Raw genomic sequence first — 26,511 nt, forward strand, 5'->3', positions numbered from 1 at the left:
AAGAAAGACAAACATGGCACAACCTGTGCAGGTTACAACAGCTGATCGCTCACCTTCCATATCACCTTCCTCTTAAGAGCTTCCTCAGCTGTTGCAAGAACCACTCAGAGAAACCAGCAGATGAAAGCCTCAGTGAGCTCTCTCCAGGCGAGCTCCCAGGCAAACTCCCTCTGTTAGCCTCTGCTGTTTGCCGCTCAGCTGGGTCGCTGCTGACTGCCCTTATATACCAGTCAGGCCCACTCAAGGCCCACCTGGAACAAAGCACTCCCAATTCACACTTTTCAAACAAACAAGGAAGCAATCAAGCACACGGTCAATCTGACAAACTGTCCCAGCAACAGACACTCAGATACTCACCAACACAGCCCCCCTAATGCAGCACTTAGCGTACCTCCTCTCGGACAGCTCCCAGGCAAACTCCCTCTGTTAGCCTCTGCTGTTCGCCGCTCTACAGTGGAACCTATACAAGAAACCACCCTTAAGACACACCCCAAAGAATCCCCTGACATACTGAGAATAGTTCTGCTCCCTGTGTAGAAAACCAAAGAGTGATTGCTCAAGAGAGGTTTCAGTGCTGTACCATGCTTTGGACACTACTGGGCCTGCACAAGAAGAGATTGCAGGCAATACTCTCCTAGCTGAGGCTGCCATAACCAGGTTTGGTCTGAGTGATGCTCTTATTCTCTGCTCAGCGTGTTTGGTGGCAATACTCCCTCATATGATAGGACTATGCCCTCTACTAAGGCGGCCAAAGGAGGCTTGTTTCTAAGGCCTTCTTTACTCTGCCAAAGTTAAGTAGGTATTGCTGGGTAATGCCCACTCCATTTGAAGCACACACTCAAACCAATGGAGGAAGACTTACACAGCTCTTGAACTTTTTGGAAAAAAACAAAAAAACAAACAAACAAAAACACCTTTAGTTTGTGGGGTTTTGGGGGTCATGGAGGATGGTTACTTTGGTGTTTCATTTTCTCAAAACATGAGCACTCGTGATGTTACACCCCATCTGTACTTAATTCTGGAAAGCTTAGTTGAGGGCCTGAGGTACCTCACTCAAACCCCCAGCTTCAGAGATTTCTGTAGAGGATCTGGAGGGGAGATGCTCTCAGGAGAGGTTAAGACTTTTTGCTGCCCCTTTAAGATTGGACAGTGAGCAATACCCTTTGCCAGCCCCTGGGCCCAACCCCTGAGGGAAACAGAGAGGGGCCCTTTGAGGGGGAGAGCACATTAGCAGGAGATTGAAAGGATAGTCTGCAGGGAAAGAGTAGCCGATTCTTGATCTCCTGTGGGACCCCAGACATTGGAAAGGAAGAGGAAAAGCATCTGAGTTACTTCACCCCATGGTTCCTGCTGCAAGGTCGGGGCTGAGTGGGGACTAAGCGAGCCAGAGCCGCTGCAGCTAAATGGCTCATTGATAGCAGGCGGTCACAAGGGCTGGCACCCTTCATGGCAGCTGAGGCCTTGCAAGAGCTTGTGAGAGAAGGTTGGTTTGCAGCTTTCTCAACCATCTTAGCATGGGCTTTGCCTGTGGGCTGGCTCAGAGTAGGAATTGCTTCTTCCAGGTTGCTATAAGATTCCACCCCTATCTCTCCTGGAGACTCGGGAAGCTCCTGCACAATTTTCCTGCTTGTTCTGCAAGCCATGGAGATAGGGGTGGTGGGCACAGTCATTAGCTTGGTCTCAGTGAAGGGTCTGCTCAACTGTCTCAGCATAGACCCCACCCACTCACCACCTGGAAGCCGGTTTCAGTATGGGCTGTTCGATTCTCTCAGTAGGGACCTGTTCCCCACACTAACTGGGAGCTGGGTCCTGCAGCCACGCTGTCTGCCCTTTCTGAGGGGTGAGGGAAGGAGAGGTGCTGTCCTGCAAACTGTCCTCAGAAAGCCACAAGAATGTTATTTATTTATTTGAGTTTAGCTGTTTTGAGGAGAAAAATCTAGAAGCCAACACTTTAAAGGGAGCGATGGAGCCAGCTGCATGTGCTGCTTGGAGGAGAGAATTCTGGGCAGTGCTTCGAGTGTTGGTCCTATGCCCAGCCGCAGAGCTAAGTTCTGGTCTGGCTCTAGGTGCCAGGGAAATGGGGAATGCCCATGGGTGAAGCAGCATACCCTGGCAGCACACATCATATCCACAGTTTACAGTTTTGTTCAATGGCTTTTGGCACCCCCCTCCATACAAATCATTTCAACGCCACTGGGAATGCCCCATTCTGAAGACTGACACTGTAAAGTGGTATGGATTCTGCTTACAATTAGACTTTAGAGTAATTACATGGTTAGCTTATTCCATATTCTGAACAATTGCTGAAAAAAGTGCCTGGTTGTGACTTACCAAAGAAGAGTGTAAGATAAAGTTAGAGACTTGTGATCACAGTTTCACGGGAAACTGTGAAATTTGGGGCCAGATTCTCATGCCACAAGGAGTACCTCACTCCAGAATCAGGCCCTTGTTTTCAATGGTAAGGTATTACTCAGCATAAAGTAATAGTATCAGTATCTGGTCATTACTGTAACACTGTAAACACAATAGGCAATGAAAGTATGCAATTCAATATAATGTTGAATGTTAATGATTAGTTACAGGATAGCCTGATGGTACAAATGTATCATTGTTTGTATGTGTTATATTTGTAGCTATGCCTCTAAAACCATCATAAAAGCCACATCCACTCACTCACAAGCAGACTTGATCGCCATGATAAAAAAACAGTTGCAGTTGAAGTACGAAGAGGGGCCCTTGTCTGTGGAACCTGAAAATGTGACTGTCAGTGCAATTGGTAATATTTTATTTATTAAGTTTTAATATTTGTTGCCAGACTTCAAAAACACACGAGTTTCATGAAGGTTGGCCCAAACTCAAAGTTGGTATAGAGTCAGATTCCAAGGGCAGAAGCAACCATTATGATCAAACCTGACCTCATGCATGGAACAGGCCATAGAATTTTACCTAATGATTCTTGCATCAAGACCAATAACTTACAGCTTAACTAGAGGATTTCTACCAAAGATATCCAGGCTTGAGGTAAAGACTCCAGGGGATTGAAAATGTATCACTCACAGCCCTTAGTAATCTGTTCCAATGGTTACTTACAGAAGATGGGGTATACGTGGCTTCAAGATCACTTAAGTCACCTGCCTACCCTGTGTCTGAATTTGGCCTGTTCTATTTTACTGTGCACTCTACTTCCTGACAAGTGGAGACAGACCTAAACTAGAGTTCTGGGTCTGGACATTTCTGAAATGCAGGAAAAGTGCACATGTGGTATGACTCCAAGCATGGCAGCTCAGGTCCTTTGCTAGAAACAAGTCTCCTGATTGCTGGAGCTAGTGCTGATGCAATAAATCAAGTCCCCAACACCAAACCCAAAACACACCACAGAAGGCAAAGCACTTAGCCTCACTAAGAAAAGGTTCCCCGTCTCCCCCAATTCCATTTTGTGTCTCATGAAAATACACTGTTTCGAGGTGGAAAGAATTGGAGGTTGTACCTCAACATGATTCAATACTAAAAATCCCGGTTTGTGAATTTGAGTTCTCCATGATTTGCTTAACTCTTGCTGGGTTGTAGCCCACGAAAGCTTATGCTCAAATAAATTTGTTAGTCTCTAAGGTGCCACAAGTAGTCCTGTTCTTTTTGCGGATACAGACTAACACGGCTGCTACTCTGAAATCTTGCTATATAGTGACTGAATGACCATATCTAATGTAGTGGGTTTTTTTTAAGAGAGAGGATCAGTGATAGCACAGTTAGAGCACAGCACTGGGAACCAGGATCCCTGACCGTTACTATCTGGGTGACCTTGAGCAAGATACTGATTCTCTGTGATAAAATTTACCTATACCTCTTTGCCGGCTACTACACCTTGTATCTTAAGGAAGCTTATAAAAAGAAATGAATTCACTCATTTGCAGCTATAACTGCCCTCTTTATAAAATCGCCTCCTGCATACATGTTGTTCTAGGTCACAGTTTTTATGATGACAGCCAAACTTATCTGTAGATATGTTGCCAAAGTCTTTTGGAAAGTTTAAAGCAGTAAATAATATTTGATCCCCAGAGACCTGATCCAAAGCCATTGAAGCTAGTGGCAGACACTCTATTGATGTCCGTGGGTAGTGGAACAAGCCCACATTTGTTTCTGATTTGTTTTATTGACTTGGATATACTCCTTGTCAACCTTTAAAAAAAAAATACAGAAGTAGGCAAGAGATAAGCAAGGGACATAATGTACTTGTATTTAAAAACACACATTCAACACCATTCATAAACAAGATTAATACGCAAGAGGAGTTACAGGGAAAGTAGTCCTTGTGGAAAAGGCACTGACTGGGTAATGAGCAGCCGCCCACTTTGGTAAAAGATTATGGGTCAGGTAAGGGAAAAGTAATAAGCAAAGTAACCCTATCATTGATTCCTGTGGTAACTTCACCCTCCACATGGCAGAGGGCACATTGAAAGGGGAAGAAACAGCACCAGCACTGATAGTTCTGTCTACTAAATAAAGGATTACAATTTCCAATGCTGACAACCAATACTGATATGATAAAAGTCTATAAAATCATGACTGATGTGGAGAAAGTAAATACGTTATTTACTCTCTCTCATAACACAAGGACTAGGGGTCACCAAATGAAATTAATAAGCAGCAGGTTTAAAAAACAAACAAAAGGAAGAATTTCTTCACACAATGCACAGTCAACATGTGGAACTCTTTGCCAGAGGATGTTGTGAAGGCAAAGACTAACAGGGTTTAAAAACAAAAACAAAAAAACCCGCCCCCTCACCCCAAACTAGATAAATTAATGGAGGATAGGTCCATTAATGGCTATTAGACAGGATGGGCAGGGATGGTGCCTCTGTTTGCCAGAAGATGGAAACGGGTGACCGAGATCACTTGATTACCTTTTCTGTTCATTCCTTCAGGGGCACCTGGCATTGGCCACTGTCGGAAGACAGGATACTGGGCTAGATGGACCTTTGGTCTGACCCAGTATGGCCATTCTTATGTTTTTAACCCAGCACCTGCCCTGAGAAAAAAGTCTCACGAGAAACAGAAGGCAAATGAGAATTTAGGCACAACTTTCTCTTATATCAAGACAACAGGAGAGGCAAACATTATAGCTTTGTTCCAGCGAGAGACTATCCAGATTATTAATGGATCCTAGTTAGGCTGCAGCCAGTGAAGACTCCCTTTTAGCTCATAAAAGCTTTATCATGAATAATTGTACGAGTCTTGTTCCTAGCTCCAGGTACCTGCCCAGAAGAATGGTCAACGTACAAAGGGAAGTATCTTTGGACACAGACTAATCCTGCTAGCAAAACTGAATTAAGATGTGTGAAAAATTCTAAGCACTCTGCCACCAGGAGTTGGTAAGTGATGAGATCATCTCCACTTTGGCATTGATTTAGCAGATGCTGGCATGGGGAGTAACAGGGTGAGCAGCAGGGAAACAAGGTTGTGTGTGATAGGGTGTCCAGCTGGTGAGCTACTTTAGCATACAACAGTGCACCTGCCTAATTGAATGGGATGCACACCAGGGCTAGAAGAGGCATGATCTTTGGGACAGGGCCCACAATCTACATGTGCTTCCATCTACTGCAAGTGCAGGCTGGCATCATAGCTAGCATGCTGTTCCAGCATTAAGGAATAGTAGATACTCTGTAGTGTATTCTGCCATCCCCACATATGTCTCTGGTTCTAGACACCTCAAATTGCATTGGAGTTTCAGCTGGTGCCCATGATTTGAGAACTGGGCATTGGGGGAAAATGTGGCCCTTGAATTAATCTGTTTCCAAAAATAAGTTGTTATGTTTGTAGCCACTGTATTTGCAAGTGCAGTGAACATCACTGAATAAAATCTGTTTCTTTCTATTAAAGTAATGCATACTGCTTTTATTTTTTAGCATGATAAATATTAAGAGTGAGAAAGCTTACTGGGAAAGACCAAATATGAGACAATGTAAATTGCTGGAAGAACTTCCAAATAATATTGTGGGTCTTAAAAACATTACCATAACAGAAGGTAAGATTCCAAAAAGTTTAATATGATGGGTCAAAGTATAACTGCAACTGATTTAATACTTTTTTTTTTTAAATGAGCTGTATGTTTTGGGTATCTGAACAACAGGAGCAGTAACAATTATTATTCATGTCATTCACTTGTTCATCTTAAAGTGTTTTTCTTTTTTAAAAAAGAGAAATAGTTTTGAGTACTGCTTTGAACTTCTGTCATTTTGACAACTTAATTTCTATCTCAAATCCACATTTTTATTACTAGAATAAATAATTCACAATGAACTCCATGAATTTTGCTTTTTTATCCTGTATGTGGATTGTCTAGAAACAAACTTCCTGGAATTTGTGGGTAGTTTGGAATTATTCACACACTTTTTCAGTAAATAATTCTTTGTCTGGAGATCAAACTGAATAGTAAATCTGCATACACAAGTTGATATTTGCATTTTGTGCCAGGGTGAGTAATTAGGTAAATCGTCTCAACAGAAACAATACCACATGGCTTATGTAACTAACTTATAGAGGCACTGATCTGACAAGCTGTTCCATGTGGAGGGATCCCTGTGCTTGCATAAAGCCCCACTGACTTCTACAGAAACCTACCCATATAGAAAAGCTTACATGGTGAAGGCCAGAATGTGAACTGCAAATAGCAGATTTTCCAAATACAGAATTTGCTTCTGGTGCATGTTCAAACTAAACACTGACTTTGGGGGGAGTATTTGTGCTAGTAGAGCTAGAGGAATCAAATGTTCCCAGCATGCAAACACAAAAGCTTGTTAACGTGGTTGAAATGAAACTAGTTTTGAATTGAAAAAATATTGGATACTTTTTAGCACTATTTGCTGTATTGATTATACTCCATTAATAAAACTGCATTTCTCTCTCCTGGAAATACAACCTGAGATTTGCAGTCTTTGCGCTAAAGGAGTGAGCTTGTTGACACCTGATTTATTTTTCTTTTTAAAAGCACTAATTTCACACTAGGCTGGAAGCACTACGTGCATTATTGAGAGAAGAACAAACCTCAGCTCCCTAGGTTCAGAGTCTCCATGGTACAGGCAGACTCATCCTGTACGTCATTCATACAGCGTGAACTCGACCTAGCTTCATATGGGCCTGGAAGGCCTCCAGCTCAGTAAACCATCACAGCTGGGCACCATATTGCCCTGGGGCGGGGGGGGGGGGGGATGAGGACTAAGCAACTTTGAATGGAGCAGAGGAGGGCTCCAAACCAGCTCCCCATCGATCAGCACAGGGGTGGGGGTTGGGAGTGTAGCCAGTGGGTTTGTGATTACACACAAAATGGCCACAAACCCATGGTGGTGGCTCCTGTTCTCGTGAGGAAGCCTGTCCTTGTGACTGGAAGAGCAGTTGCAGAGGAGCTGCCTTGTGTCAGGTCCATTGGCTGGGGTGGGGGGTTCTGTGCCCTTCAGCCACTTGTGTACTTCCCCCATGCACCAATATCTTTTTGTGGGGAGGTAGGTGAGATCTGTGCTACAGTACTTGGCCCGAGTAGCATTTTCCACAGTGATTAAATGGGGGGCGGGGGGGGGGGGGGGGGGAGGAGAAAAGGGAAGAGAGCACAAAATCCCAGGGGAGAAGTGTGTTTGATCTTTTACCTTAAGCATTAAATGAGTGGCACTGGATTATTTAAAAGAAGAACAGGTTCCATAAGACTAATGAAAAAGGTGAAAGATGTCAGAAGTGAGTTTTAGCACTGGACTTGTCATCAGGATTTTCCAGTGTTGATTAACACAAGTGGAGTTAGAAAGGATCAAATGCAATAAGAAACAAAGCACTGATGTCTTGAGGTTTATGTGCTGGCTAACGTATGCCTACAGTTTAGTTTGCAAATGTATCTGAAGTGAGAGCTGCTTGCACTCCAGTAACAATGGAAGCTACTTTATTTGCATTAGGCTTAGTACATAAATTAACAGTTTCTGGAGCACATCTTGTGATTGCATCTTTGAACTAGAATTGTGAAAAGTGTGTGTTCTGGACCTGGATCAATGCACATTTACACTATCTCTAACAGGCTTTTCATTTACGGAATCAGTTCAACAAGCTGAGCATTTCTTTTAACACTAGATAAGCATTTCAGCTCTATTGCAAAACGTTAAGTCACCTCTATGTTCTTTAATCTATTCCAGAAAATGCAGAGGATATTGCGGAGCACCTTTTAAATCTGATGATAAACTTTACAAAATTGGATAAGGTAGAAACGGAGGTTATTGTAAACCAAGTCTCGGCTATTTCAAAGTGTGAGGATATAAGCAGGCCACTTGCTGTGACTACATTAAAAATACTGAACTCAATTTTGCTGAAAGAAATGAATACACAGGGCTTGCAAACAGCGACCAATAGGTAAGTAAAGTATCTAGTAAATCACTTGTACAGAAGTTAAAGAAATCACTAAGGAATGACATTGTTAAAAAAGCCATCTTGAGACCTACTGCATCATCCTGCAACTTTCCCACATATAGGATCCATGGTAATGATGCTACAGGTTGTTGAAGTATTCCCCTGGCCAGTGTATTTATGGGAAAGTATGGCTGACAAACTAAGGTCCAGACCCACAAAAATACTTAGATCTCTAAACCCCAGACTTAGGCACTTAAGTCCTGTTGTAGGCACCACTGGGATCTACAACCCCCCTGCCCAGCTACCACTTAACTTACTTAATGCCTAGATATTCACTGTAAGAGTTCTCAAAATGCCTATGTTTCTGCCTCTGGGCATGTGCCCTGCATTCTAGGTGTCCAGACACATCTCCTGCCTAAGTCCCAGTAAGAGCCATAAACTGGGGGAAGATAGATTGAGGTGCATCTCTTTTTCCTGATAGGCCCAATCGAGTAGGTGTGCTCAGAGCCACCTACCATTCAAGATCTGGCCAGAGGAGGCAGTGGTATGGTTGCTGACCAACATATGTCTTTTAGCCCAGTGGTCAGGGCCGGCTCCAGGCACCAGCTGAGGAAGCAGGAGCTTGGGACGGCCAATACAAAGGGGCGGCACTCCGTCCGCTATTGGGGCGGCATGTCCGGGTCTTCGGCAGGAATTCGGTGGCGGGTCCCTCAGTCCCTCTCTTCCTCTTTGAGCTGCCGCCGAAGTGGAAGAGAGGGAGTGAAGGACCCGCCGCCGAAGAATGGAGCGGCGCGATTGAGCTGCCGCCGAAGTGCCGCCAATCGGCTTTATCTTTTTTTTCCCTTTGTTGCTTGGGGCAGCAGAAAACCTGGAGCCGGCCCTGCCAGTGGTTGGCACACTTCCCTGGGAGGTGGGACATCCAGGTTCAATTTCCCCCTCTGCCTAAGGGGCTGAAAGGATTTGAACAGGCACTTCTCAGGAGGGTACTCTAACCCCTGCACTGGGGGATACTCAGATGTGGGTCTCCTTCAGTCTCTGCAGTTGAAGCTGTTCCACTGTGTACAAATACTGATTGGGGCAGAAAAAGAGAGACTCTCCCACTTGGGGGAGAGAACCTGCCATCTCTACTATATTACTGAGACAAAGATTTTCATAAATAAGTGCCTACGGTAGGTTCCCAACTCTGTATTTAGGTTCCTAAATAAGCGGTGGGATTTTCAAGAGTGCTGGGCAGGCAGCAGCTCCCACTGAAGACCACATTCCTCAGTACTTTTGAAAAATCACTTTTCTTAACTGGGAACTGAAATGTGGAGCTGGGGGAACCTAACTTCAGACACTTATTTCGAAAGTGTTTGCCTGCGTCAATTCAGAGAGGGCCCCTTGCCAGGGATGGTAAATGGGCACCAATCACCAGCACTAGACACAGTTACTTAAAAAGTTCTCTCTCCCCAGCTCTGACTTTGCAGACTGCCAGAGTTTGCAAGTTTCTCAGTTTCAGATGATGTTTTGCTTTCATCAACGTTTTTGAAAGTTTCCAAGGAAAATGAAGCTTTCAATTTAAAGTCAGTCCATGTGTCGGTCTCTTGGTGGAAGTGTATAAAGTTGCCCAGCTCTTTGCAGTAGGGAAGTGTGTGTTGTCTTTATAAACAGGAAAAAAATATGCCAAAAACAGTTTAAATAATATGCCAGATGACACTGCTCAGTGTAGTTATGATCCTCTCTCACAAGAGAGTCTCTCGCTGCAATGTGGGCGGTATGCCTGCTGCCAGTACAGAACCACCCCCGCTTTTTAAAAATGTGTCTTTTTTTTTTTTTAATTATAAAAGAAAGAAAGAAAGAAAGAAAGAAAGAAAGAAAGAAAGAAAGAAAGAAATCCTGGTGAAAACTTTGTACTGAACTCCTCAGTGAGCTCTTCAGAGCAGGGACTGTCGTCTGTTACGGGTGTTCCCTGGAGCCCTGATCCTGACTGGGGACTCTAGGTGCCACCACACTACCAAGCAGAGATAATAATTTAGAAGTTATCTAGGGGAAGTCCGTCCCTCACCCCCCCCCCCGATCTGTTATTTTAGATGTATTTGAGTTTTGAAGAACTTAAGAAGTTACAACCTTGTTATTTAAAGAACAACAGAGAGTCCATAGCAGGGACACATTGATCCATCTGGCTTTAAGGAGAGGATTATTGCGATGAATCCTCAGAACCACCTGCTTCTAAGTGATTCCATAAGAATCTGTATTATATTAACAGATACAGATTATAAAGCCAGGTGGGACCATTGTGATAATCTAGTTCGACCTCCTATGTAACAGGCCACAGGAATTAATTCAGGAAGTCCTATTCAAAGTAGTGTTGAGCATTTCTTTTACAAAGACACTCTTAATTGTAAAGTTTCCACTGATGGAGAATTTACCACAACCTTTGGTAAGACGTTTCAAAGGTTAGTTACCCTAACTGTTTAAAAAAAAAAAAAAGCTTTATATCTAGGTAGAATTTGTGTAGCTTCAGCTTCCAGACATTGGATCTCATTATGCCTTTGTCTGCTAGACTGAAGAGCTCATTAAAGTTTTGTTCCCCATGTAGGTACTTATAGACTGACCAAATCACCCCTTAACCCAGGGATGGCCCTGGATTGAAATCTTGGCTCGAGATATTTTGGTGAAGTTCAGAGGGAACTCCAGGCTTCACAGCTCTGGGCAGTCCATAATCTGAAGGAATCCTATTGTGGACCCTCGTTCACTTGTCCTGACAAAGTACACGTCAAGCAGGTTCTCTCCCAATGGCAACTGGGAAATCAGGATCAGCTCAAATAGAAATATTAAGATTTCCATCCACAACCTTTGCAGGCTTAGCATACATGTTCCCACTCTACAGATTCCTATTGGTTGACACATCTCTACCAAGGCGAGGAAGATAAATGGCATGTACTTTGGCCTCAGATCTCCCAAATGAGAAATTGAGCTGGCTTTATTTTCTTTAATAACCATAAACATTGCCAATACAATGCTGTAATAGGGTGATGCTGTTGATTGTAGGTCTGAGCCTACAATCCTTACTCAGACAAAGCTACCACTGATTTCAGTGGGCATTTTGCTTGAATGGAAACTGCAGGTTTTGGTCTTTTCCATTGAATGTTCATACCTGCCACACAGTCAGCAAGGGGACAGAGAGTTTAGTCAATATTTCTGATAATCAGAAATGTCATGGTAATAGAAAATTTCAAGATGTCTCTTTCTTGTTGTTTTACTTTATAAAGAATCTTAAGGACAACTGAAGAGATAGGTTTCAAGATGCCTTATACTGGGAGAAATGAATCAATAGTGTTGGCTGTATTGGCTTTGGCTGTGATACGTCCAGATCCCCGTGGTTTCCAAGGAGCAGCCTTTGGTGTTACCTCATATAAAAAAGGCATTGATCCCACGGTGAGATGAAAGCTTTAGCTTATGGATTTTGGATGATGGAGTGAAGAGACATGAGCAAACCTACCTGCAATCAGACACCAATCCTCAACTAGTGTAATTTGGCTTAATTATTGAAGTCAACACATACTGAGGATCTAGTCCATATTTCTGTGAATTGATCAAAGAAAGTACTGGTTTAGAGTTCTTGCCACAATCCCATTCTCTCCACCATCCCCCAAAAACCTCTTTTCCTTAATGTGATGTAGTGACTAGAGAAATAGTTAAGTTTTATCTAGAGATGGGACTACACCTGAATATCAAATCTGATCCCTTTCCAGTTCAAATTCGAAGTCTGCCCTTTGGCTTTGGTCCTAGGATGGATTCCATACTGGGAGAGTTCTGTTTAATGGTTCCAGTTGAGATAGGTCAGAAATACTACAAGAACAACATTTCCACAGTTCAAAGTTCTAGGAATCTTATTTAATCAGTTGATAATGACATTTTTGCCCTTTGGGGACACAAAAAACCTACCACAAAAACACCTTTCAAGATTTCAATACCAATGAATCCAAACACAAAACCAGCCCTGGCTCTACATGAAGCCTAAACTACAGCCTAAACTGAATCCAGATTCACATCCAAACACCTCCCATTGTCCCGCCTACATTTTTAACTAATTCTTAAAAGAATTTTTCTTCCTTTGGATTTTGTTTCCAGTCTATGAAAGTGATGGGCAAATTGGCCTGGGGAAAAATAATAAACAATGCCTAGATCTGATACTGCATAGCACTTTTCATCTTTAGATCTCAAGCACCACCCTAAAACCTTGTGTGCATCAGACTCTTCACTCTTTGTAGAATCATACTCAGAAAATTTGAGGTTCTGAAGTGCCTGGAGAATTTACTTCACTTGCAGTTAGAGACAGAACCAGAAATTGTGTTAGAAAAGCAGAGCAAAGAGGATAGTTCAGATAAGCCTTATATGTACTCAAACTCTAAACCCTTTGAGATCTATCATTAACTGTCCTGTAAGGAAGTATGTGACAAGGTAAAGGTGCGACAGCCTGTAAAGAGTTAAGAGGCTCCCAGCTAGTCACATAGCTGTTTGGGGCAGAGTATAAGAGGAAGGGGAACCAAGGAGAAAGGTGTATACTCTCCATGGCTGGCTGGAGCAGGGAAACACTTCTGATGATTAATGCTGAGTGATTTTCAATTAGCTTGCTTTTGTTTTGTGGATAATAAAACAAGCCCCAATGAAGAGGTCTTATCGGGACTAATGCTTGGAGTTCCTCCCTGGCTGGTGAAACCATCCATCATTTTACAGGGTGACAGAGACTGGTCTTGATGCACATGTCCCTGCATAGCACTGGCGACCCATTTTGCCTGGAACTGCTGCATTTGTGCTCCCTGCTCCTGCATAGTTAAGAATATATGGCTGTAGAAGTGTTCACTCACCACAGGCATGCCCCCTTGGCACAGCAGAAACTCCATCTTTAGCACCTGTGGTGTTCCACCACTTCTCACGACTCAGCCAGGTCATGTTTTCATTCCACCCCTTTCAGGGTAACAGAAAGTAAGTCCAACAAATAATTCCAGGACCTTGTGTCAAGTGGACCCATTGGTCCTTACAACCCTCTCTCTGGACTCTGAATTATCCTTATCCTCCTTCCATTGAGAGGAATCACACCACCTTCCCAGTAGCTGGCAGGGGAACACAGGCCCACCCTCTACACCGGGTTCCAGTCCAGGGACCTTGGACAAATAACCAAAGTCTGTTTCATCAGACTTCCTGCTGTTGCCTCTCTGGACTCCTTCCCACCAATAGTCTTTCCTCAGACCTTTCCCCCAGCCTCTCCCTAGGCTCTTTGTAACAAGCAACACCTTCCAAGGTTGCTCCCAAGAGGTCTAGTTCCTGCCCCTACTACCCTATGCTCCTGCCTTTATCAAGACCCAGCTGGGTGTGATCAGATAGGCCTATCACCCCTCCAGGTGCCAGCCAGCAGCCTAATTGGGCTCAGGCTTCTGTTAATCCAGGATAACCAGTGGGAGGTTTGAATACCCCTTCATGATGGCCCTGTGTTTGTAAAACATTCTCATTCTATGTCTGTTATTGACCCAATCCCACTATTGGGTGGGGTACAGGAAGGAAACAGCTCTTCATCTTTATCTTTGATTGCAGGGACACATTTTTTTCCAGACTGAATAAAATGCTCACAAAGAAAAATTGAAAGGAAAATTCTCCCCACCCCCAAAAACCTACTAACCAACCCCCCCCCCCCCCAAGCCAGTGCGTAGGGATATTACCGTGTATTAGGCCGGAGGCAGACATATCTCTGAGCATTTTCTCTCTTTCATACAGATTGATATACGTGAAGAACCTTTTAAAAAGGCCTGTGCTGCTGTGTTTTTGCCAAGATCGCTGAGGAACTACTTGGGGAGCCAATCTTTAGATCCAGAACATCAGTCAAAGATTCAGTTTAATTTTTTTGGAATAACTTCATTCTTTGTGGTAAATATTGTCATTAGCCAACACCAGCCTAATAGCATTTAGATAAACTGCTTCTCCTGAACTGTGCAGGGAAGGATCCTGGCAGGGTTATCTATTAGCTAGGCCAGGGGTCGGCAACGTTTGGCACGCGGCTCGCCAGGGTAAGCACCCTGGTGGGCCGGGCCAGTTTTATTTACCTGCTGACGCGGCCGATTCGGCCGATTGCGGCCCCCACTCGCCGCGGTTCGCCGTCCTGGGTCAATGGGGGCGGCGAGAAGCGGCGCGGGCGAGCGATGTGCTGGCCGTGGCTTCCCGCCGCCCCCATTGGCCTGGGATGGCGAACCGCAGCGAGTGGGGGCCGCGATCGGCCTAACCTGCCACGTCAGCAGGTAAATAAACTGGCCCGGCCCGCCAGGGTACCTACCCCGGTGAGCCGCGTGCCAAACGTTGCCAACCCCTGAGCTAGAGGAAGCTGCATTGCTGGGCACCATTAAAACTAGAGTGGACCATGCACTAATAAATGTGGGGTAAGGTGCAACCTTGCATCTGTGGGGAGCATACTGGAGGGCCTAACTGGTCTTCTGTGTTTCTAGGCTTCTCTGATCATTGTCTACAGAGATTTGAATAATTTTCATCTTGCCTATTTGGCGTTATCCCAACTCTTTTATTTCACAAAATAATCAGAACACAACCTAATCTCTCTTCTTCAGTATAATTTACTCTTTCTTACAGAACATGCATAATACCTGTCAAATTATCATTAAAAATAATAGCAACAATGCTATGCAGTCTTGCAGACTGTTCTGTTGCTTTTTGGAATTTTGTTGCAGTCCAGATACTATAAAGATGGACACACTAGAAAAGCCTAGATAGATATTATTTTATTTATATTATGGTAGCACTCAGTGTACAAAGTATTGCCTCTGCACATACAAGGCGGCATGGTCTCTGCCTTGAAGGGCTCACAGTCTGTTGGGCTTCATGCCTAACATTTTAAGTCATATGCCACCAGGGCCGGCTCCAGCTTTTTTGCCGCCCCAAGCGGCGAAGAGAGGAAAAAAAAAAAAAAGCCGCGATCGGCGGCACTTCGGCGGCTGCTCTACCGCGCCACTTCATTCTTCGGCGGCCGGTCCTTCTCTCTGAGAGGGACTGATGGATCCGCCGCCGAAGACCTGGACGTGCCGCCCCCTTCCATGGGCCGCCCCAAACACCAGCTTGTTGTGCTGGTGCCTGGAGCCGGTCCTGTATGCCACTGACTGCCTTGTTGTAGGGAAATGGTTGTGAAACTCTCCTGGTCCAGTCAAGGTGGTTGCAGCTATATTTCACCTTTGCTAATTAGGAGAGAGTTTGTCTCTGAATTTCCCACTAACTACATTTCCTAAATAAATAGTGGGAATCTGAATTAAATCAGGCATTCCAAGGTGTTCCTCTCATCGATTCTAATAAACAGTTTTCAAACAAACCAGACAGCAAACAGTTGGAATCCCAGTAGCCTGAATAATCCAAACTCTTATTTTCTGTACATTTCCATTACAGGATAACAGTCTCGGGGATAAAAGGTTGAACACCTATGTTGTGAGTGCCAGCACTGAAAATGTATCAATTCACCACCTCAGTGAGCCAGTGAATATTATCCTACAGCATATAAAACCAAATACGGTACGGCATTTTTATTTAATCACAGACCTCTTCAATTAAAATCAATTTCATCTCTGTTCATCCTTAAAATAGGATTACCTGTCTTGTTGTCCACTTGAAATGTTCTTCCCACTGAACTAATCTTTGCATGCCGCAGGTCAACAGCAAGACTAACAGTTCAAACAGATTTCAGGCTGTCTGTTTAATTCACACAAGTTACCTAAGCATGTATTCCCTTAGCAAATATCTAGCTGGCAGTAAGGGGCACTCACTCTTTTACCTTGATTTCAGGGAAACCAACACAAGTTGATTCACCCCCGCCCCCAATGCCTATTAATTGAGATTAAGAAACTATAATTCAGCACTTAGATAGTGCAAAGGAACAGCAACACAAACACAAAAATGCTACACCCAGTCTGGGTGCTGGCATGCAGAAATAAGCCTTGATCTGCAGAAGTGCAAGGCCCACAGTATACTGATTGTACTTTTCAATTAGTAGGCCCTTGGCTAAAATTTAGTTGTGTCCTTTTGTTACAAAGAGCACATGAAAACACACACAGTTTCAGAGAGGAGCCTGCTTTTTATTGCAGATCGTATTAATCAGAAACAACTTTTTGGAGTATTGTAAGGGCAGAAAAGCAGAGGAAAGCACTTTGTTTCTTCTTACATCCTTCAGGCGCTACCTAGAAATACTGCATATTAACATTTAGGGTGAAATTCACCCCCTCCTTCTGCACAAAGCTTTGGTAATATTATGTAATACTTATATTGCGCTTTCCATCCATACCTCTCCATGGACTTCCCAAGGGTGGGTGGGTACTTGACACTTCCCATCACTTGACAGATGGGAAGCTGAGACACAGAATAGGTAGGTGACCTGCCTAAAAGGTTTCACAGCAAGTGCGTGACCAAGCTGGTCTACTGGTCCAGGTCCTGTTGTGCCGCTGTAAGGTCCCTAGTGTAGACATAGCCTAACTCTTACGGAATAAGATAAACATACTGATGGGAGGTTGGGATGATCTAGGAAACTGGTAATGGGAAAACCACTGATCTCTAGGATGCCCCTTCTAATCTAGCCCAGGTAGGCAGTAAAAGTTGTTACCACCTGAGAGCTTTTGGATGGCACATGTGAAATTGCTGGTACTCTTAAGTCCAGCTCTCAGTGGACAGGAGTTTGCACATCCCCAAAACCACCAGCTCATTTGGTAACCTTGCTCATGGTCTCAGCAGAGACCCAGGTGTGAATGAGAACAGACTGAACTCCACTTTTATTTCTAGATGGGATACTTAGGTCAGACTTGAGACACATTGACAGGGCAACATGGAGGAAGCTTGCACTCCAACTGGCCATGTAGCTGTTGTTGAACCAAGCAGAAGTCTTTGCCAAATCCATTTTTTGCCCCTCAGAGTGGAAAACAAATTAGGATTGATCACTTCTCATATAGTCAGAGTTAAAGAGCAGACATTAAAGGGAGTGTACAGCAATGTCACAGCACTCATTCTCCTTTCTTTCAGAACAAATCTACAGAGCACTGTGTGTTTTGGGACTTTATGAAGAACAGTAAGTACTATTTACAAGGGCGCCATATTTTAGCCATCACCATCCTGATGATGCCCTTGGCTACCTAATGTGGCGTCACAAATGCTGATGTCTGTAGTTCAGGTCAAATGCATCCAGGATAGGTGCTTCTTACTGAAGTCTACACCAGTGGGCACATGCCATCCCAGGTCTCCCCCTCATGGCCTCGGGGGGCCCACAGACACCCTTCCTCAGTTTCTCTGAGTTCCCCAAGAATAATCCAATCACAGCCAAACTCTTTGAAACAATAGTTCCTCCTCTTCTAGGGTCTAACTTATTCAATATCATTTAGCATCCACAAACATTCATTTCTGCACACCCCTCAGGGTGAGGGTTGCACAGTCCACCTTCCTGGGACTGTGGCTTTATGTTCTGGCCTCCCCAGTCCATAACTCACCACTCAAATCTAGTCCCTTCCTGGGACTGTGGCTCATAGACTTCTTTTCCCCAGCAGCTTCTTTCAGTAACTCCCTTCCCGAGGGACTGTGACAGGCATCTGCCTTTTCCGGACTCTTTTTACCCAATCCTCTCCTTTATCAGAGGCCTAATTGAGTTATGTTACCCATTTTCTGCACCTGGGGAGACAGGTTATGCTTGTCACAGATGGGCTGGGTTCCATCTTCCCTCAAGGGGCCAGCCATTCTATGACAACCAATATAGTCAGTGTTATAACTGAGGGGTGGTCATCTAGCAGTACTTGTAATGAGGCATCAGCACAATTGGTGAAAAGTAAAACTAAGCTAAAAGCAGAGTAAAAGTAAATCTAAAACTAAATTTACTTAAGAATAACATTGATTTGATTAATTTAAGCTTCAAATGTTTAATAAGTAGGTATGATGAGCAGACATGAATAATAAACCCCCTCTGGGCAGGCTAGGCACAAGATTGGGAGTCAGGATATAGATACTATAGTAATCACTGTATTATAAATGCACAAGACCAACAGACCTGGGTTTTCTGTTCCTGATTCTGACACTCATCCACTTGTAAAATGGGGATAACAATTTGCTCCCTCACAGTAGTGTTGTGAGACCTAATTCATTAATGGTTGTTAAGGAACAATAAGATATTCAGCTAGAAAGTGCTTTAGACACACACAGTATTATTATAATCATCTTCACCTGGGACATGCAACTGAACAGGACTCATTCAGTGGAGTATGGTTAGCATAAGGAGGTGCTGTTCATATCTCTAGCTCATTAAACAGGAATGGGGTTGGACAGGTTATCCTTATTGAAAATGCTACCGAAGGTTGCTGAGTATGCATGTTGGGGCTAATTCTGCACTCGTTTACACTGGTGCAAATCAGGAGTAACTGTTGACTGCAACGTAGCTACACAGGTATAATACTAGGGTCAGTGGAGAATCAGAGCTGGTGTAGGCTCAAACCACAAAATTTGGATTAGGATTCTGAATTTGCAGGAATGTCTGGATCCCAGGTTTTGGTTTGGCCCATTATAAATAAAGGGGCCTATCATAGAATTTGGATCAGGGTTCAAATCTGAAAGTTCTCAGAATTCATGGGTGACAGGATCCAGGATTTGGGGTTGGCCCATCTTATTTGTGTTCTGATTTTAATGTGGACCAGCAGTATAACTAACACTTTCTGGTAAGATAAAACAGCTCCCAGTAACAAAAGTACTTCCCTCCCCAAACCCATGAAATGCTCACGGGAAGGGCTAGCTGATCTCCTGGTTAGAAATGGCAGAAAATCACTGTCGATGTACTTAAATCTATTGAGTGTGTCAGGATGGAGCTAACAAAAAATTAGAGTTAGGCTATGTCTAGGGTGACCAGATGTCCCATTTTTAAAGGGACAGTCCTGTTTTTTGGGACTTTTTCTTATATAGGCGCCTATTACCCCCCACCTCCCGTCCCGTTTTTTCACAGCTGCAATCTGGTCACCCTAGCTATGTCAACACTGGACCTGTGTCACCGTAAGGTCTCTTATGTAGCTGGCTATGCCGACAGCTATCTCCTCCCAACGAGTGGCTGTAGGTTGTCCACACCAGCCCTTTTGTCAGTGAAGCTTCTGTCAGTCAGGGGGGTGGTTTTTTCATACCTGACCAACAAAACTGCTAGTGTAGACATAACCTTGTACTGCAAACAATACTAAAAGAGCTCCAAAATGCTTCAGAAGGGGGAGGGGTTGCTTCATGTCAGTCTCCAGTGAGCCCCTTCAGCCATTCATCTCTATCTGGAAGGGTAGGCTGGTCCAAAATAGGGCCTTTGAAAGGGGGGGGGCAAATAAAGGGGAGATTGGTAGTTCCGGGGAGATCACTTCTTTCCCCCTAACAAGCTTTACATATCATGGTTTTGCAATGAAAGATCAACATTCTTCTCAGAGTTATCCCATTAAGTTAATGGTATCATTCTAGTGTAGCTGAGCACGGAATTTGGCCCACACTTTCTGCAGATTCAGGAAGACACCAGTGTACTAATTTACAATCAGCTAGCATTTGGGAGCTAATGCTAGAAATTTCTTCTTCTTTTAACTGATAGTTTAGATTCTGAATATGTGATACCAGCCACATAAATAGTTATAAATAAGTCACACCAGGAGAGATCTGGTCTCCAAGGAGAATGTTTGACTCCCCTGACCTAAACTGTTCCTCCCCACCTTTCAAATACTTACCGTGTCCCCACCTCCTTAGATGTAATCTAGCCAACCTCTCTCTCTCTCACTATAAATATGTAGTACTAGAAATATTTCTTCATTCCCCAAGTTTCAGCCGTACAAGTTTAGAGATTCTAATCTCCAACAGCAATTCAAACATGTGTTCTTGTGTGAAATCTCATCCATGTGTGCTGTTAGCTGACCCTGCGATCTGTACTAACTTGAGCTCAGAATCACACCTCCTGCATTTTTCAGAGCTATAAATTACTGGATATGACTAACTGGTTAAAAATCCCTTTCTGTATTGTACAGATGGACTGGGTGGTTGGAATACATCAGGGTGTGAAGTGAAACACAGAGATATGTATTACACAATCTGTCATTGTAACCATCTTACCCATTTTGGAGTGTTGCTGGTAAGTACTCCATGAATCATCTCCGGAAGACACTGATGGCACTACACCAAGTCATCACTGGACTTGTGGGAGACATCTTAGTTTCAAATTAGCTTTTAGAGAGCAAACTGTATTTTGCTGGAAGTAATACACCTCTACCCCGATATAAGGCAACCCAATATAACACGAATTTGGATATAACGCGGTAAAGCAGCGCTCCGGGGGGGGGGGGGGGAGGGCGGGGCTTCGCACTCCAGCGGATCAAAGCAAGTTCGATACAACGCGGTTTCACCTATAACGCAGTAAGATTTTTTGGCTCCAAGGACAGCATTATATCAGGGTAGAGGTGTACTAATAAAGAAAGCAAATAAAAGTAATTTTTAAATTAAAAAAGAAACTGAAGTCCAATTGCACACTCAGTACAAATTCATTTCACAGCAGTTGTCATTGCATCTTAGCTTTCATTGCATCTTTACAATATTCCCTAATGAATATTACTGCATTAGCTGTTGTATTGGGTTGTATGGTAATGTTAGTTAGCTGCCAACAGCAACTAATGGTGTTCAGTTTCCCTGAGAGTGTCACTAATTAAACTCTCTTAATGTAAAAATGTATCAGCATTATCATCTATTATTTGCATAGCACCAAAAGTGTGTTAAGTACTTTAACAAAGTTCCTGCCCCAAAAACCTTAATATCAAAACAGACCATGTACAAATGAAGGACTGAAAATGGTTGCAACAAAAAGCAAAGTGACTGGGGAATTCTGAATAAACTAGGCAGCAGATACAGCAGAATTTCCTCACCCTGACATAGGAGAACCTGCATGGGGGAAAACACGTGGTCCATTTCCCTTTGGTATGTGCAATGTAAACACAAATACACACCTGTGATTAAACTAACTGGCCCCTAGAGGTCATCATTACTCTCCTCAAATATAGATGCAAGAGCCCTCTCTGGTAGTAAAAATGTTCCTTCTACAAGAAGGAAATTTGAATGTTGTAGATTTCATGCAGCTTGTCGTATTTCTAAATCAGGGATTGGCAACCTTTGGCACAAGGCCTGCCAGGGTAAGCACCCTGGTGGGCCGGGCTGGTTTGTTTACCTGCCGCGTCCGCAGGTTCGGCTGATCGCAGCTCCCACTGGCCGCGGTTCGCCGCTCCAGGCCAATGGGGGCTGCGGGAAGCGGCTGCCAGCACATCCCTCGTCCCGCGCCGCTTCCTGCCACCCCCATTAGCCTGGAGTGGCGAACCGGGGCCAGTGGGAGCTGTGATCGGTCAAACCTGTGGACGCGGAAGGTAAACAAACCGGCCCGGCCCGCCAGAGTGCTTACCCTGGTGGGCTGCGTGCCAAAGGTTGCCGATCCCTGTTCTAAATAAAATAAGTCGGACTGAACCAAATTGTAAACTCACTGTTCTCCATTGCCATTCCGGTTACAGACACTGTAGGAACTGTTTTGACTGCATGATGTCTACAATTCTCAGTACAAAAGAAAACAAATTACTCTTGCTTGGTTCAAAAGTCACATATAAGGCATATAGCAGCAGGTTATGGCAGGCAACAAGATTCATGTCATAAACATCTTTGGGAACTAATATGTGGGAGTGTGGCCCATTTTACTGAGTGTTTTTCACAGCCTGGCTCTTGAAAGTACTTTTGACTTGGTGAATCCTCCCACACTTCAAAGCATCTGGCATATGTCTCCATCCCCCACTTTCAGCAACCCCCATTTTAACAAACGAGAGTTTCTTCTACAAAATGCATGTCCATTAAATATTTTTTGCTGTATTACTTTAAAAGCTGCATCGACGTCTGAGGGGCAATGAGAATGATGCTTTTGCAACTTCTTGGCAATTAAATACTGGATATTTTCCCTGTCTTTGGTATTTCATTACATTCTAAAATGAGTCGTTTGTAAAAATAATAAAAACATTTAGAAAAAAAATGAATAGAAACTGCTCTCTTTCCCCAGTGTGAAAATGTAGGAAGCAATTGTATTTTTTCTGCATGACGTAGGCCAGTTATGAGTAATGACCAGAATTCTTTATATTTTGACCTAGGACTTAACCCGGAGAGAGACAGATGGTGTGAATCATCGCATATTAACTCTGATAACCTATGCAGGATGTGGAGCCTCTGCCCTTTGCTTGGGGGTAGTGCTGGTGATGCTCCTAACTCTTGAGTAAGTTGAATCCTTTCTTTTACTGTTTTTTCCCCCATGCAGAAGCAATAATGACCCCCACAGTCACTACAGGAGTTTTCAGTAACACTGATGCTAGATCAATCAGACACAAGAAGACGATGAAAGGATGATTTGAATATAATACAGTGGAAAAGTGGTAATATAAAACTTCATGCTTCAGGACATAAGACAACTTCCAACTAATGGAGATTAGGAAGCAATTTCCCCTATGAACATGTTATTCCAAAACTGCCTACTGCAACATCTTGCTCTGGAACATCTGGTACTGGCCACTCTTGGAGATATGATATGGGCTGTATTCAACCACTGGTTTGAACCAGTTTGGCAACTCTTGTGTTCCTAATATGCTGTCATTGTTCTTGCATCTGAATATGGTATCATGGCAAGAGGCTAGAATATCTTGTATGTTCAATGGTTTGGTCCCAATCTTTATATGCAGTGTTAAAGGAGGCAGAAAATAAAAAATCATTCCTATTAAACACAGCCTTGAAATGTAGATCTCCTCTTGAAAGTGACAGGTAAAAATGGCACCTGTTATTTAGAGTCATATCTTCTTACTTGAATAACAAACATAAGTTTTTCCTACTTGTAACCCTTGTTTGCACTGTAATGCCAACACAGGTAAAAGAGAGTAAGTGGGTTGTTCTTCACTTTGTGAAACATCCACAGAATTGTTTGCTAAATTCCAGTGAGTTGCTCAGATTTTACAGATGGCATAATCTGAAGACAACAGGGTTGCATAGATTAACCAAGAATCTAATTTGGCCTGCTGGTTATGGTGCATGACATGGAAAAAATATAGGATTTTCCAGAACCCAGAAGAGTTTGCAGGGCTTGCAGCTAGAAAAGCCTCCTCTTTATTTTTAAACTAAACATATCCAGTATTTGGAAATCATTGAGATCCAATAGTCCTGGAATCCTACAATGATATTTTTAGAGACACTTCTCAGAGTAGAAGCTCACATTTACTCCAAAGTAAGATAGGAATCCGCTTCTTTTTGAAAATTACAGGCCAGTAAGCACCTACAGCCTGAGATAGGCACTGACAAAGCTGAATAAAAGAAATAATTTTCCTTGATCAATACAGATTTTTAAATGTATGGGGAAAGTCTCCAATAATGTAGGGCCTTATGTTATCCTGAAAAAACGGTACGCACAGATTATGAGAACGTAAGAATGGCTATGCTGGGTCAGACAATGGTCCATCTAGCACTGTATCCGCTCTTCTGACAGTGGCCAGTGCCAGGTGCTTCAAAAGGAATGAACAAAACAGGGCAATCATCAGTGATCCATCCGCTGTCATCCAGTCCCAGCATCTGGCAGTGATAGGCCTAAGGAAATCCAGAGCATGGGGTTGCATCCCTGACCATCTTGGCTAATAGGTTCATCAATGGCTATCCTCCATGAGGTGTCTCACAGATTTACTATGAGGCCTTATTCTCAAAGGGCAACATAAAGGGCTCTTAGTGTAAATGTGTATCCGGTCTGCCTGGAAGGGGGATCACTCTGCCATTGCGGTGTCTTAGCCCTGATCTACACGGGGGGGGGGGGGGGGGAAATAGATCTAAGTTACGCAACTTCAGCTACGTGAATAACGTAGTTGAAGTCAACGTACTTAGATCGACTTACCGTGGTGTCTTCACCGCGGTGAGTCGACTGCTGCCGCTCCCCCGTCGCCTCTGCCTGCGCCTCTTGCAGCGCTGGAGTACAGGAATTGACAGGAGAGCGCTCGGGGGTCGATTTATTGCCCCAATCAATCCCCACTGGATCAATCGCTGCCCGCCCATCCGGCGGGTAGTGTAGACATACCCTTAGAGTGCTGAAAAGATATTCAACGGGGTGGAATAGAAATACTCATATGTTTTGTGTATTTTGATGAACTAATATACCAACTGAATGATGATGAAGCAAAGTTATGGAGAACTATAGGAGGCTCTTTTGGAAAGAAGTGTTTGTCTACATGGGGAGTCACAGGGAAGTTACTGTGAAATAGCTAGTGTGTAAATTTAAAGCATAATAGCTATTCCCCACTAACTAGAGAGCTAGTGCAGAATAGATCTTCAGCAATTGTTATTCCAGGCTCTTTCCACATGTAGAAAACCACAAGAATTAATTTAGACTGAAAAAAAGGTCATAATTGTATAGTAGCATTGTAGATTTTAGACCTCCATTTCTTCTTGCTTTTTCATTATTTTTTTATTTGTCTTTCTAATTTAAAAGTCTGTCTGCAATCCTTTCAGTTTCAAGGAGCGCCTTTCCACGTGTGGATTTTTCTCTTCACTGTGTTTTTGCTATTTTATTCTCCTCAATGTACATTTGTTTGTATGTCGAAACCTCTCAAACAAAAGGTGAGCTGACACTTCTGGACTAGATACTATGGGCCAAATTACCATAAAAGTGCACGTGCCGTTGCAGTTACTATAACTACTTGCAAACTAGGTGTTTTTGTGCTCAGAAGTACCTATTTAAGCATCTAAACAACTATCCTTTGCTTAGCATTTGAAAATATTCTTTTGGTGTGCATCATCACAATAACAGAGCATGCATTTTTGTGTGCACTTTAATGTACATACACACCTGAAAATCTGGTCTTGTACTTCTTACCTGCTCATAGTTATAAGGAATAAAGTGGCAATGCAGGATATACTTACCATTTGATGGATGGTAAGAGGTGGTAACTCCTCATAACCACCTAAACAGGTTCATTTTCTTTCCCCATAGGAAGATTAAAAAGTAAATCTCTTTAAATTTGTAAAGAGGAAGGATGGTGTTGTGTTGAAGACACTGGAATAGGACTCAGGAGACCTGGACACAATAGGGAGCTCAGGGCAAGTCACTAAATCTCTCTGTGGCTTAGTTCCCCTATCTGTACAGTAGAGATATTTATACAGTCCTTCTCCTACCCTTTGTCTGTCTTGTGTTTAGGTTATAAATTCTTTGAGGCAAGGCGTGTCTTTTACTCTGTGTTTCTATAGTGCCAGTGCAATGTGGCTCTAATCTCAGGAGGGGTCTTTAGGTGCTATCATAATACAAATAATAATATTGTATTGAGTAAAACATGGGCTATGGCTGTAAGACAATGAAGTTCTTTGTCTTTTCCACTCACTGCAGTCATGCCAATTGTAAAATGCTCCCCGGAACATGGATAATATATACTCTCAGCCTTTGCAGAATGGAAACAGCAGGGAATTGAATTCTATCTGTTATTGGAAGAAATTAGTGTGTAGGGTATGCCCTGATGTTAGATACTAGGGGAGTGTTTTTAATTAAAAACAAGTTTTTATGAAGCTTAGTTATAAGTCACTAAGGCTATTGAATACACATTTTTATTACCTCCTGCTAGAGAACAAAATGTGATAACCTTTCATTAATTGGCAGCAAGTGCAACTGCACAATGACAATATTGGAAAAATTCATTTCTTTTCACTTTTATTTTAGCAAGCTTCGCAGAGATTATCCTTCAAAAATCCTGCTAAATCTCTGCACTGCACTGCTGATGCTAAACCTGGTATTCCTGGTCAATTCCTGGCTGTCATCATTTAACAACCATGGCCTGTGTATCACAGTGGCTGTGTTCCTTCATTATTTTCTGCTTGCAACCTTCACATGGATGGGCCTGGAATCTCTTCACATGTACTTTGCTTTCATCAAAGTCTTCAGTATATACATTCCAAACTATATACTGAAATTCTGCATTGCTGGGTGGGGTAAGTAAGCAGCTTGTCTCTCTTGATATCTGTGCATGGTATACTGTTCTAAGGTAGGCTTTCCTCACGTGAAAATGGACTGCACCCGTACAGGAAAGATTCCTTAGCCCA

The sequence above is a fragment of the Emys orbicularis genome, chromosome 9, assembly GCF_028017835.1.
Source record: "Emys orbicularis isolate rEmyOrb1 chromosome 9, rEmyOrb1.hap1, whole genome shotgun sequence".
Lineage (NCBI taxonomy): Eukaryota > Metazoa > Chordata > Testudines > Emydidae > Emys > Emys orbicularis.